The sequence below is a fragment of the Caretta caretta genome, chromosome 4 (assembly GCF_965140235.1).
Source record: "Caretta caretta isolate rCarCar2 chromosome 4, rCarCar1.hap1, whole genome shotgun sequence".
In the NCBI taxonomy this organism is placed as follows: domain Eukaryota; kingdom Metazoa; phylum Chordata; order Testudines; family Cheloniidae; genus Caretta; species Caretta caretta.
The window spans coordinates 53,305,081-53,320,609 of record NC_134209.1 but is presented as its reverse complement, the minus strand read 5'-3'; the positions used below and the strand labels follow the sequence as shown (position 1 = coordinate 53,320,609).

Here is a 15,529-nt window from a genome sequence, read left to right as displayed (position 1 = left end):
AAAAGATTTGCATGGTAAAAAATATTTTAAATTGAAAAAGAGCATGGGCAGCATGCATTTTCACAGGGTGTACCTACACGGGGCACTCAAGAGAACCACAAATAGACCCCTGCACCTATGTAAAACTGCAGTGAAGCTGATGGGCTTCATGCAGGCATGAATTTTATTATTTATTCTTTATATTACAGAAGTGCGTAGAGGCTCCAACTGAGATTGGGGCTCAGTTGTGCTAGCTATTATACCCACACATATACTGAGATGGCTCTTGCCCTGAAGAGTTGATGTTCTAAAGACACAAATGGCGATGGGGAGAACAGAGGCATAGAAAGGGGAAGTGACTTGCCCATGGTCACATGGCAGGTCAGTGGAAGAGTGGGGAGGAGAACCTATGTCTAATATACCCTGTCCAGTGCCTATGCACTAGGTGGTGATGCTTCCCCTGGATCTCATTGCAGGACTGAAGATTAAAAAGCAAGACCTTCTGATTCAGACTAACAAAAAACGTGCTTTGACTTTTAGTGATGTGAACCAAAATGATGGTGGATCCAATTCTGTTCCCATTGAAAGCAATAGGGATTGTATTATTGCCTTGTGAGGGAATAAAATTGAGCCCAGTATGTTTCCGTCAAAAAAGTAACCAGTCACTGATTCTGCTGTGACTTTGTTGCACTTCTTTTTGATCATAAAATGCCAGCGATATTTGTTTAAGAAGGAGCATGATACTGTGATGTAAAGTTTCCTAAAATGTGAGTTATAATTTAGAGGAAAATATTACCGATTCCAGGTAGATAGCATACTTTTTTATTAAGGAAGTGAAGAATGCTCTTCTATTCATGTAATGAATATCTTAGTCTAATCTTTGAATCCTTTTTTCTTTTATACATTGGGCCCCCTCTCTAAGGGGGGTAAACTCCAGCAATCAGGCATGCCTAGATGCAGGGGGGTGGGGGTTTGAAGGTGTTCCCATGCCAAGTAATAATAATTATAAAAAAGTTATATCTCCCCAAAGAATAGAGGCTTAACTTTTATACTGTCAAGTTATGTATGATTTGTCAACAGCAGTTAACTCATCAACAAAAATGTAATTAATTAGTATTTCAATTTCCCAACATGTGAAACCACATACATTCATAGGATATATAAAAAAAGCCACGGCAACATAATGAGCAGTAAAACACTAAAACATATTTTAAACCAAGAAAAAGAGGCAGATGATGTAAACACTGGCCAAGGAATAAGAGAAAGCTGAGAAAAAAGAATGAACAAAATTATCTATATTTAAAAAAGAAAATCCTCCTAAGAGCCCATTACCAACATAAAGTCTTGTCATCAACATGAAGTGAGTCAGTTCACACCTATACAATATATAGACAGACTGATGGTTCTTTAAATTAGTTTACACACAAAATGTGTGCACATGCCTTAACTGAATCACATAATATTATTGTAGGACTTGTCTTTCTATCCTTTTTGCTCCCTTTGTGTTTATTTCGCTTGCTGGTTGAGTCACATCTAAAATCATGTTGTAAGCTCTTTGGGGCAAATAACAGAAAACTAAAAGATCAAGGAAAGTGTCTAATATGGCCTTGGGTACTGTCGACATAATAAATGATAAAAACCAGAGCAACAGTCTGATATTGCTCCTTTGCTTACTGAACCCCATATATACTTACAAAATGAGACCCTTATACATCTGGCAGAATAAGACAGCTACAATATTACATGTATAAGGCTAAGATTTTGTCACAGATATTTTTAGTAAAAGTCAGGGACAGGTCACAGGCAAAAAATAAAAATTCATGAAAGCCCTGACCTGTCCCTGACTTTTACTAAAAATATCCCTGACAAAATGGGGATCTGTGGGTCCCCACACCCCGTGGGAACTGGGACCTGCAGGGTACACCTGGCATCTGCACCTGCAGGGGCCCACGGTGGCTGAGAGCTTGGGGGTTCCCCTGCTGCGGCCAGGAGCTCAGAACTTGCAGCTCTGGGAGCTGCCAGAGACAGTGGGGGTACCCCAGAGTTCCCTGACCCCACGGACAGCAGGGGACCCTGCAGCTCCCGACCACCTCAGGCTGAAGTCACAGAGGTATCTGAAAATCATGGATTCCATGACTTCCATGACTAAACTGTAGCCTTATGCATGTACAATGCTGCATGAAACTCATTTCATCTTCACACTAAAGGGCCCTCTAGTGCATGGGGCTTGATTATTCAAATTCATGTACTTATCTTTAACAACAAGAGTGTGTGTTACCTCAATTTCCCTAGAAACCAACCCAGGGTTACACTTATATTGGTTTTAATAAATGCTGCTATTGGATCAAACAGAAAAGGGATGGAGCTTATTCATGCATGCACATGTTCAGCACATTCAGACCCTCATGCACCCACACACTCACGCAGGCAGAGAGTTACCGGAGACAGCAGAGAAAGCCGAGAAGCCGAAGCATAGTAGATCTGGTGTGTACACCTGCAGTCACAGATCCAGGCCGGCGAGCAGGTCAAGAAACAGGGGGCTTGTGTGTGTGCCTTCTTCCTTTTACTGGAACTGGGAAGCTCCCATCACATACACTGAGTTTTCCTTTTGTGTCCCTCACCGAGAAGCATTCCCAGACCTCGTTCTTTTCACGCATACCAGGTTCTTCTTTTCTTTACAATACCCCGTGATTGCCTTCTCAGGGCAGATTACATCAGACACCCTTGTCTCCTGTCTCCGGCTCTTTTCTCCTTGCAGTTCCTCTCTGCCGAGTCCCACATACAATCCCTTGTTCACACTCTCCCTGATCCTGCGATGGAATGTTACAAAACTTGGAGGTTATACAAATGTTAACTGAAAAGGTTACAAAGCTTGCAAAAGTTACAAAATTTAAAAGGCTATGTTAACAATGACTAAAAGTTACAAAGTTTGCAAAAGGTTACAGAACTTAATGATCGCACTAGCAATGACTGAAAAGTTACAAATATTACAATCGCATTCTACTGGATTGAGCGCAGGTTTTACACAACAAACAGTAGTCCCATTGTCCCAGAATCAGCAAAGCCCTTAGGCGTGTGCTGAACTTTAAGTGTATGCTTAAGTATTTTCAGGATTAGTCTTCAGTTTCTTTTCAATTCCCTTTTTTCAAACAACCTTGTGGTATGTCTTGTAATTCCCAAGTATTAATATTTCATTTCCCTTCATAAATCTACTAATTTCTTAGGCTCTTTCCCTACTTCTATACATCTGACACATATTGGTAAAGGAAAATTGCTGAATGGGGTAATACATTGATCAGAATCTCATAATCATGCAATGAAAATCCTTCTCCTGCTAGACAGGCACCAGAGCAGAGGTTGGGTTATCATGGGACTCCACAACTGAATTATCTGTCTTCTATGCATTTCAGATCTGAGTTTTCCCACCACATTAACAGTTTTCATATAGAATTTCCATTTTTTAAATTTTAAGGGAAAAACAGATGAAAAAAACTAAATAGATGCATTCCCAATCCACAGAGTGGGACCTAAACCCATTTCCTGTCCCAACCCAATGGGCCTGAGATGTTTCCCTCCACTCTGAATACACATCTAATGAAACTGTGTCATAATTACACTATTGTTTCTGAATGCAAAATTAGACAGATTAGTAGTAATATCTTTTTCCAGTCAATAACCCAACCATTCACTGCAGTTTTGTTCTTCTGAGGAATTTGCATTTGCATGGATGGCTTGTGTGTATATGTGTTGTACTTTAGCACCTTCCTCTGCTGATAAAATAGTCACTGGGGTTATTTTGGTTGATTTTCTTGAGGGGTTTGATTTTTGCAACATTATCTTTGCCTTAACAGGCAGATCTGACTTGCTCAGATCCTCCTAACATCTCCAAATATTAAACTGCTCATAGAAAATTCTATTTTAAACTTCACCTTAAAGTGCTTTGAAAAACAAAAACAAAACAAAACGTACTCCCAGAACTTCCACAGATTCTCATTCACCATCCTCAGAGAACCTCCTGTCTTTTAGCCTCTCTCTCTTTTTCAGGGGCACCTTTGAAAAAGCTACGGTTTAATCTCCTGCAACCTCCAGACACCATTGATACAATTCCCTTCTAGTACTTTCTGGGTGGGGCTTTACCACTTTTTGTGGGCAAGTTTCTTTGACTCCCCCCGTCAACAGTCAGGAGCATGAATGATATTCTACTACTCTGAACCCACCTTTCCAATAGGTAGCTAGCCCAAAGCCTCAAACCTAAACATGTCTTTTTTCTTATGATCACAATTTCTTATGCCTGCTTATGTACTTCTTATGCACTCTTAAACAGCAATGCCAAATCTTTTACTAAGAATCTCCTTTTCTTTTAACTTTCACTTATAATCTTTTAAAATAATCACGTGAACATCTCTTACAAATATACACTTCACCACTCTCCGACTAACCCTCACTGTTTCTGTCCCCAGTGGCACCTTCTGGATGTGCTTTGTCGTTGTATAAATCATACACAGTGAGGAGGCCCCCAATCCCTAAACTGACTGCTTAAACGATGGGGATTAGGTGTGTCAGACCAACTCAGCCATCAGATCCTGGGAAAGAAAGTTGTTCCACTGCAAAGGCCTGTTTTAATTCCCTTCCTCCAAGAGTCTGGCAGACTATAAATGGGAGGGGAGCAGGAAGAAATAATGCTCCATCAGTCATTGTGCAGTGCTGTGTTCTGTTCTATTGCCCTAGCTCTAGCCAACAGGCACGCTACATATTTCTCCAAAGATTAGTGCTTTAAAAAAAAAAAAAAGAAAAAGAAACCATACAACAACCCCAAATAAGGCTTTGCACAGCTCCCAAAAGTCAGACCATTCTTAATGAACCTATCCCCTCCTTCCTTTCCTCATGAAGCTTTAAACTCATGTTCTGATGCACTGCAGTGCCTAATGAAAGAAAAGGATACTTTTGTTGTTTAGTGTTTTAGAAATTAATGATAGATTCGGCAATAAGCACATTTGAGAAGATTTCATTCCAACCAGACCTCAGAAGCTCATCCATCCCTGTGTATAAACAGATCTCTTTGGTTCTATGGGAAACTAAACAGTCTCACCACTCTTGGGCTCTCTATCTTAGGCTGACTCAACCCTTCCATATAGGAGACAGGAGGAGATGCAGACAGATACTTTTTAAAACTGCCCTCTCTGCCCACTTAGCATTTAGGTATTTTAGATTCCAATTAAGCAGAAAAAGAATGATCCTGCCATCTCTAGGTGACAGAGAGGGAATGGATCCACAGAGTTTGCAACTCCAGCTAGGCCTGTAGTTTGAAGCAGTTTGCTTATAGCCTGAAGCAGCACCCATAAACCTGTCCCCATTATGAGCTGGTTTGACAGTTTTTCTCCCATTATGTGCTGCTTTGACAGTTCTTCCCCATTAATTTGTCCCCTAGGTTGAAGTAGTTGTAAAATCAGAATGCTCTGGCCCCAGTTTGTTCTAGTTGGTAGAAAAAGCAAAGCTGCAAGTAGTGTCCAGAACTGCTGTTCTAACGGTTTTTGAAGATGCAATGCAATGCCTTATCAGCTATCCTATTTTAACCTCAATGACAGTCTGCATAGACAATTGGCAACCAGGCAAGGGAATCTGAACACTTAAGATACAGTTCTATCATGACTGAAATGTAGTTTGATTACAAACATTATATGAGCAAATGAAGATGTACTCCCTTTGTTAGTGTCCCTTTGCCCAAACTGCAAAAGGAAAAAGGCTTTCTTCAACTAGCCTAACAAAAGAGTTGGGGAGGGAGCCTGCATTCATCATTCCTCTCCCAAACCCCTACCATTTTATTTCTCTTCCCTATGCATGCCTTGAACTGCTTTATAATCTCTGTTGGAACAGACTGGGAGGGGCTTCTTCACATTCCCCAGCAAAGATTGTGTTGATGAGCCCTTAACCTTCATCAGTAGATTACAAGCAGCCAGATTGACAGGTGGCTCCACTCACCTGCAATACAGGTAGCTGCTGACAAGGGTATCTTGCTGTTTGGGCAAGAGGTTTTTTTAACCCTATTCTTGCCAATTCCTGCCAGTAGTGCATTCACCTGCCTCACAATCTAAAAAAAGAAAGAAACCTAAAGCAGACTACTTAATTTTATTATTAATTATTATTACTTATTTAATTAACATTTTTTACTTAGCTCACGTTAGCAATTTTAAAAAAATGATCACCCCTGAAAACTTTCATAAGGTGTTGCAATTTTCTGTGATTTGTAAATTGTAATTGTCTCTTTTAAAGTAATTTCAAAGCAAAAGGGACTAAAGCCAGATTCACATAGGTACTGAGGTACTTCACTCCCATTGATTTCAAAGTATTCCATGCAAGGCAACATGCAAGATTAGTGCCTGGGAGCTCTAAGCATTAAGACCCAATTCTGAAAACTGTTACTCACATGATTAACTTTAAGCATGTGTACTGTCCCATTGGCTATGCCAAGACTGCTCATGTGCATAAGCTCACAGAATCAGGGTAGATGTTTGTAATACTGACTGCCATAGGCTCAGATTTCAGCTTGTGCTGACTGAGACCTTTAACTTTCTGATGTAGAATCCCAGTGTCTTAAAATTCTGCTTGTCCTGCAGGCAGAGAGCATCTTATAGTTTTACAGGAAGTCAATGGAATTTACTTTTCAGAGTACTGAGTATTTAAAACATCAGAATACCCACTAGGTACTCGGATGCTTCAAGAATAAATGCAATACTGTATACCTTACAGCCCAGGTCCTCCAAAGGAGACTTTTGAAATTCTTCTGAGACTAGATTTAAAAGCCCACAGCATTTCATAAGCAGTGGGGTTTTTCCAGGGTGGAACTTGCTTACTGGTTGCCTTCCTTCACATCAGAAGTGGCTGTGTATATATTTTGTGAATATATCGGAGATCCTTCAAGATGAAGGGAGCTGCGTTTATGTAAAATATTACTGTTTGGAAATTTGCTTGAGGCTGATGTGCTCAGGGCAATATTCAGAGGTGTCAGAACTGAAGAAGTATCCAAACTGCAAGCCGTGGGTTTACATATTCTCCTGACTTCATCCACACATTATGTTAATGTTTTTTGAATTATGGAATGCAGACAGGCTATCTATCTTCAGCTTGTGAGATATACAGTCTGAGGCTATTTTGTATGGAGCAAAGTATAACAGTGCCTGTCTCATATCTCCTTCAAACTAACATACTAGGAATGCAAAAAGAATGAGAAAAGATTTAATAGCAGGCCCTGTAGTTCATAGAGAAGAAAACCTGCATTTCAAACAGCGAAAAAATAAATAAATAACAATAATCACTATTACTTTCTTTGACGTTGCCAAATGGTTCTCTTTGTAGGTTGTTCCAATCTATAATGTTAATGGTTTCACATTACAGTAATGTTATATATAAAAAAATAATAAAAAAAAAAAAAACCCACACACACACACAAAAAGCCTTGCAGGCCAAATTCTAAAATGAAAAAAAAAAAAATCCTTTCAAGGCTTTCTCCACCATGGAAATCCCAAGGATATGGTGATCAGTGTAAAGCACAGTATTCATTCTTTGCCATTTATTATATATATTTTTATTACATTAACCCAATGTTTCTCAAACCTCTGACAGTGTGTACCATTATCTCACAAATGTTGGCTAAGGCCCTGCTCTTGCATGGGATTCACTAGTACAGACCCCTGCAGCTATGCAGATTCTCATTGACGTTAATCCCATCTACGCTAGCCAGTCCCAATGCAGGGCCTAAGTGAATATCATAAACAGGAATGTAGGAATTCCCATGATGGATCAGAACAGCAGCTCACCTCGTCCAGTATCCTGTCTCTGACATTCGCCAGTAGGGGTATGTCTATACTGCAATTAAAACCTGAGGCTGGCCTGTGCCAGCTGACTCAGGCTAAGGGGGCTGTTTAATTGTAGTGTAGATGTTCAGGCTTGGGCTGGAGCCTGGTCTCTAGGACTCTGGGAGGTGAAAGAGTCCCAGAGCTCAGGCTGAAGCCTGAACCCGAATGTCTACACTGCAATTAAACAGCCCCTTTGCCCAAGCCCCACAAGCCCAAGTGAGCTGGCGCAGGCCAGCCATGGGTGTCTAATAGCAGTGCAGACATAACCTAAGAGATGCTTCAAAGGAAAATGCAAGAAACTACATCGTGCACCACTGTAGAAAAGGTGGCCAATGTGGAAATTTCTTCGTAACCCCCATCATGTTATGTTTGGTTTATGCTGTGAAGTGTGAGGGGTTATATCCCTTATATAAATAATTTAGAAATATTCAAAACTTAGCATATATATATATGATGCTATCCAATGTAATTGTGGCTGTTCTGATTATCTACATGAATATCTCATTTTTTAAATCCTTCTAAGTTCTTTACTTCAATGATATCTTGTGGTAATGAGTTCCACAGGTTATTTATGTGCTGTAAAAATATATTTATTATTATTAGCTTTAAAATTTGCTGTCTTTCAGTTTAATTGAATGTTCATTTCAAAACAGGAAAAATAGGAATTTTGATTTACCTTCTCTATACTATTAATTTTTAGAAACAAAATAGTAAAAACATTTTCTTTGAGTATCGACATGCACTTTCTGAAAAATATGGAGACAGGATTTATAGTTTTATGTTGTAATTTAGAAGCAATGTGATATGGCTGTGAAAAAAGCTAATGCGGTCTTGAGATGCATCAGGAGAGGTATTTCCAGTAGGGACAAGGAGGTTTTAGTACCATTATATAAGGCACTGGTGAGACCTCACCTGGAATACTGTGTGCAGTTCTGGTCTCCCATGTTTAAGAAGGATGAATTCAAACTGGAACAGGTACAGAGAAGGGCTACTAGGATGATCCGAGGAATGGAAAACATGTCTTATGAAAGGAGACTCAAGGAGCTTGGCTTGTTTAGCCTAACTAAAAGAAGGTTGAGGGGAGATATGATTGCTCTCTATAAATATATCAGAGGGATAAATACCGGAGAGGGAGAGGAATTATTTAAGCTCAGTACCAATGTGGACACAAGAACAAATGGATATAAACTGGTCATTGGGAAGTTTAGACTTGAAATTAGATGAAGGTTTCTAACCATCAGAGAGTGAAGTTTTGGAATAGCCTTCCAAGGGAAGCAGTGGGGAAAAAAGATCTATCTGGCTTTAAGATTAAACTCAATAAGTTTATGGAGCAGATGGTATGATGGGATAACATGCTTTTGGTAATTAACTATTCATGGTAAATAGGCCCAATGGTCTGTGATGGGATATTAGATGGGGTGGGATCTGAGTTACCCAGGAAAGAATTTTCTGTAGTATCTGGCTGGTGAATCTTGCCCATATGCTCAGGGTTCAGCTGATCGCCATATTTGGGGTTGGGAATGAATTTTCCTCCAGGGCAGATTGGAAGAGGCCCTGGAGGTTTTTCGCCTTCCTCTGTAGCATGGGGCACGGGTCACTTGCTGGAGGATTCTCTGCTCCTTGAAGTCTTTAAACCACAGTTTGAGGACTTCAATAGCTCAGACATAGGTGAGAGGTTTCTCGCAGGAGTGGCTGGGTGAAATTCTGTGGCCTGCGTTGTGCAGGAGGTCGGACTAGATGATCATAATGGTCCCTTCTGACCTTAGTATCTATGAATCTATGAATCTATAAGCATGTAGACAATTTAATGTAATAGTGCTGCATCCCCATATCACCAGCATTATTTATACACCCTCCAACTATACTTATTCTACCAGTGGAGTACTGTTTTTCAGTAGAGAATTAAATGTATTGGTATCCCAGTGCCCTTTGTTTCCTCCAATTTCTGCTTTGGAGGCTCCCTCACTTCTTTACTCCTGTCTGTTCTTTCTAGTACTAGCTATTACAAGGCATCGTAGGACACTGAAAATACCAGATCAGTTCAATCCCATAGGAATTTAAGTTTGCCTATTTGTATCTTTCAAATAATTAAGAGTGTGTAGAATATAAAGTTAGTATACTGTGTATATCTTCATGTACATAAATATACTGAAACAGTTTCTTATACCTGGTTTTCAGAAAAGATAGATCTGGTTGTATAAAATGACTCACTGCTTTTCTTGAACAGTAGCAGAAGCTTTTTAGAATCTTAAAAATACCACATACCACATATTAGACATTAGAAATAGCCAGTTTAAACATTTTTATTTGTTTTTGTATGGTGGGAAACCTAACTTGCTAATGTTTTATAGTTATAGCCATCCAACAAATGCACCCAAAATGAGATTAGACTAAGTGAAACTCTTTAAAAGAAACATTACAGAAATTAGCTTTGGTTCTATCTTTCTCTTATATCATTCCAGCCATTATGGTGGTTTCCCTACTCAGATCAAAGCTAAAAAAACAAAATCTTGTGTCTGCTGCATCTGAAGAATTATTGTACAAAGCCAAACCCATACCAGTGTAGAATTTAACAAAGAGTACCGACAGGACTGGCAACATTAGATGGTCTGTATGTTTTACTGGGATGTTAAATCCAGATGAAAACCTCTCTTTATCCCACGTTTTAGAGGTTTAGTTAAAGCACATGTACTTTACATTACCTATTACATATGACACAAAATATTTGCCTGATTTTCATTAGGCCAACTTTACTCAAACATCATTTGGAAACTAAAATTAGATCAGAATACAAAAAATACATATACATTTAAGTAATATTAAAATGTGGTTCTGCTCTGAAAAGTGAGTCTGTACAAATGGTTGTGATAGGGCTCTCAGTGGCCAGGCAGCCTAGTGGTTGGTTAGAGGGGCTGTAGGGGGACCAACCCCTCCTTCCCCCTCAGGTCCTGGCCCAGGATCCTGTATTGCTCAACCCCTAAACAGGGGAGATGGATCTTTCTCCCAGCTGTTCAGGGCCTGTTTTCCTGGCCTGCTCCCTATGCAAGTCCTTTTAGTTTGGGGCGTAGCCCCACTAGTCCAGTTGGGGCTTCTCTGTAGGTTCCCCTTGGGCAGGGAAAACTTTCTTGCCTCCAGTGGCTGTGTTGGCAGGGAGGTTGCAGGTCTGAGCCTTCAGGCAATCATATAGACAGCTCCTGCCTCTTCGCCAGTCAGCCCCTGACTGAGCCAGGCTGCCTTCTCCCCCCCCCCCCCCCAGAGGCCTGGCATTGGCTGCAGGTATACCAGGGTGGGGCTAGCTGAACCCACAGGTGTTCCTTAACTCCTATTGTGTCCTGCTGCAGTCTCTCTGCTCCTTCACGATGGCGTTATGGGATTCCATGTTTAATGTCTCCCAGCACCTTCCACATCAAATTTGCTCAGTTTACAAGAAAGAACAGGTAGGACCAAATCTCCATATGGTGTAAATCAGCACAGCTTCACTGAAACCAGTGGAGTTACACCAACTATCACTCTGGTGTAAGATTCATGATTTTTCTAACTGCTGGCCTGCAAAATCATCCTGGTTGTGTAGTTTGGATAATGCATCTTCATGAGTAATAAAGATCCTGTGATCATAACTTAGTTAACATAATTCTAGTAATGATGTGCTCATGCATGATGCATGAGAAACCTTTTCATATGCTGGAGTATTAAACTCTTTGGGGAAGGACCATCTTTTCATCATGTGTGTTTGTACAGCATCTAGCGCAATCCCAGATTTGAGCATTTAGGAGCTACTGTCATGCAATAAATAAATAACAATAACAAATCTCAGAAGAGAATCCTACTCAATCGCCTATAGCTCTGCACTGTTACAGGAGGAAATAGTATGTAAGCCTTTAAGGTAAGCAGATATAAATTATATTACCACTGGGGGCAGATCTGTTCAGTAAGAAGTTGCCATTTTAAAAAATGTCACTACTGTGACCACAGTAACCATGTTTCCATGCCACCTCCTTTGAACAATTGTGTACCCTGCTCAACCTAATACCATGTCCTCCTTGAGCTAATCCATTAGATACCTACACTTCCTCAGTCAAATCCCACCTTTTGACTCATTTCTACTGTGATGCCTACAAGAAATCAGCCAAGGATAGTATGACCGGGGTCCCAGTGGGGGCCAGCTGTGGTCACTCAGTTAGGGTGAACTGCAAAGAATGGGGCAGCCAAACCCCAAAAAACTGGTGGATATTCTAATATTTATATTTACCAAACCAGTATAAAACAGCTTCTTTATTACCTTACTGATTACTCAGAAGTCCAAACAACACAGTTCCCTTTAAAGTGATCCAGCCTCAGGCCTCCATGCAGGTACCTAAGTCAAATATGATGATTTATGAAAATCTTATTTCATCATATAAAAGAAAAGGCTCTACCAATCCCAAAGGATTGGACACATTACCTCACAGGTTATTGAATATTCCAGATCTTACCCAAATACGTGCTACTGGCAATTCTTATTAGCTAAACTAATATTTATTAAAAAACAAAAGAGAGAGACTATGGTTAAAAGATCAATATACTTACAGACATGAGTTCAATTCACTGCGGTTCAGATTCATAGCAGAGATGGTGAGCTTTGTAGTTGCAAAGAGTTCTTCAAGAAATAGTTCATGACTATAGTCCAATGTCTAAATATTATATTCAGGGCATATCAGCATAACTGGGACATTAGTCTTGTGATTCAAACTTTCCCCGATGAAGCTTAAGCGAATCTGTGATGTCAGAATCAGGACCCCAGGATCTTTTATACAATTTCATGTCCTCTTTGACAAGTTGGGAGTTCCTCTGGGAACACAAGGTAACTAGGGTGACTTTGAAGGAGGTACATCACTGGTATTTAGCTAGGGCAGCGTTTCCCAAACTTGGGACATCGCTTGTTCAGGGAAAGGCCCTGGCGGGCCGGGCCAGTTTGTTTACCTGCCTTTGAGTCCCTCAGCCCGCGCTGCTTCCCACAGTCCCCATTGGCCTGCAGCGGCGAACCGCAGCCAGTGGAAGCCGCGATCGGCCGAACCTGCGGACGTGGCAGGTAAACAAACGGGCCGGGCCCGCCGGGGGCTTTCTCTGAACAAGCGGCGTCCCAAGTTTGGGAAACACTGAACTATAGAATTAACATAAGGCAATTTGCTTGTTCTTCCACCATTCACAGTATATTTCAAAGAGAGATGAATACTGAGATATCCCATGTTTATAATTAATTTAAGGAATAGAATATCAGGGTTGGAAGGGACCTCAGAAGGTCACCTAGTCTAACCCCCTGCTCAAAGCAGGGCCAATCCCCAATTTTTTCCCCAGAGCCCTAAATGGCCCCCTCAAGGATTGAGCTCTCAACTGTGGGTTTAGTAGGCCAATGCTCAAATGCCCTTCTGCCCATGTGAGGATGTTCTTTTGATCTCTGAACTATCAAAATACAGCATAGACAGGGACTGTTGATTACACTGTAAACCCTAGTAATACATATGTAAATACACAAAAACACAAACATTATCCCTCAACATGTCTTTTGAGGGTTATTTATTTTGCAGGATGTTTAACCCTTTCTGACCACGTGTCACAGATAGTTAGTTTGTGTGACACTTAGGAGTAGCTGTAAGGTAAGGCTGGTGTTGCCGAGTAGGGTACATTGATTACTGTCTAGTGCATGAAAGCTTTAAAGGCAGATAAAGCAGCTAGAATTCTGAACAGCAGTAGCTGGGGCTGTGGACAGCCACTTCAACACCACTCCAGACAGCCCCTGATCTTAAAGACATGATAAGGCCCATAATTAATCAACCAGCTGAATCAAGGTAAAAGGCATTGCATGTCCACACTAGGAAAAAGATCACAGTTTGATTCTAAATTCATCTCAGACCATTTTGATAGCATGGGCAAGCATATTGATCAGTGCTCAGCCCTTAATTTGCAAATTACTAAACTGATTTATTTAATTGTTAATAAAATGTATTCCCAAACTTTTTGTGCTGCCAGCCTGGATGCAGAAGTGATTTTTTTTTTAACAGAGAGATTATAATTGCTCCTGAAAGCAGGGAAGTTAGAACTGAAATGTTGACATACCATTAACGGCTACATAATGAAAGAATTATTTTTGATTAGGCTTGGAATTCAGACCTAATCAATAGTTATACTTAGATCTATAGGATAATTAATAAAACACAAAATGAAAGAAAATGATAATTCTGCTGGGAAGGAATCAAATTCAATTAGCTTGTTATATATAGCATAATAATTAGGACCATTTGAATTGCTGGCAGATCTTTCTTTTTCGTCTTTCTCGCTCCCTTTGCCTGCTTTCTTTTTAGCTCCTTTTAAAAGACGATCAAAGCCCATCCAGCTGAATGGATGCTAATGGTCCATGCACTCATTTGAAAAGCTGCAAGTCCCTAAGATCTGCACATAGGATTTTTTTCTTCAGAAAAGTGTCCGATATAAAGTGTATTTGACACCATTAGCAGGAATTATGTCTGCTTTACTAACAAAACAAGCCCATTTTAACATTTTCAAAGCAGTGACTAAACTGTGAGTTACATAACCTTTTTGATCCTTTTACAGAATAGGTAGTTTGAAGTGGAGATTTGCTATAGAGTTAATGAGTCTCTTCCTCATGCATATGCACCTTCTCTAGCATTGTACACAGTAATAAATATGTGCCCAAGCCTCCCACATCAGCTTGGGAAAAATGACTAAACCCTCTTGTTTGGGAGGATGTAATCCTGGCAGGTGGGAGGTGTTGCAGTTTCCGTTTAGTTGTAATACAATTATTAGAGTTCTACAGCCAGATAAAGACATCACCAAGTACTTCACCTTCACTCTCCAAAGAGACCTAAAAATCGAGTGTAGCTGTACATGCATATTGCACTGATATGGAACCACACTATTAGGACCTAATCCTGAGACTCCATAGTCACACAAGCAGTCCTTACTAATGCAAATAGTCTTATTGATTTCTAAAAGATTTTTTGCATTTTTTAAAATGTGCATTATAGCACAGTTCCCAGATGAGAGAAGAGCCCCATTGTAGTAGGCATCCTACAAATACATTTTAAGAGAATACAATGTAAACCGGAATATGGAGCTGATCCAATGCCCAGTGACATCAGTGCAAAGACTCTCATTAACTTCAAACAGAATTTGGATTAGGTCTGGTTTGCATGAGTAAGGGTTGGCAGAATTGGACTATTTGTAGTACTGCCTCTGAAACTCACTGCAACATACATATAGTAAAACCTTAGATAACTTATAACCCTACCACTATGACTAGCTGAGCCTCAAAAGTTTATTTGAGTTTGGGTTGGGATATGAAAAGGCAGCTGAAAGATTGGGCATTTCTTCAGATCTTATCAGAATTAATATGAACCTTTTTGAGAGATCTAGTTTTGGTTTCAATTTGGTTAGAAATACAATAACTCCTCACTTAACGTTGTAGTTATGTTCCTGAAAAATCTGACTTTAAGTGAAACGATGTTAAGCAAATCCAATTTCCTCATAAGAATGAATGTAAATGGGGGGTGGGGGGTGGTAGGTTCCAGGGAAATTTTTTTTTGCCATACAGTACAGTACTATAGTTGGGAGGTGCCCCCACCATATCCCACACGGGCACAGCCCACTGGCACTGGAGACAATGAGGCAGACAAGGAGGCTGAAGGTGCTGTAGGCTAAGA

At 40.2% G+C, this 15,529-nt stretch overlaps 1 long non-coding RNA gene across 1 annotated transcript in view; it reads right to left on the bottom strand.

Moving 5' to 3' along the window:
- Positions 1–2,433: 2,433 nt before the first annotated feature.
- Positions 2,434–15,529, bottom strand: part of LOC142071752 (uncharacterized) — a 28,220-nt gene continuing 15,124 nt past the window's right edge. Inside the window, exon 3 of the long non-coding RNA XR_012667943.1 lies at positions 2,434–2,789. This is a non-coding gene — a long non-coding RNA (uncharacterized LOC142071752). The remainder of the gene's footprint in view (positions 2,790–15,529) is intronic.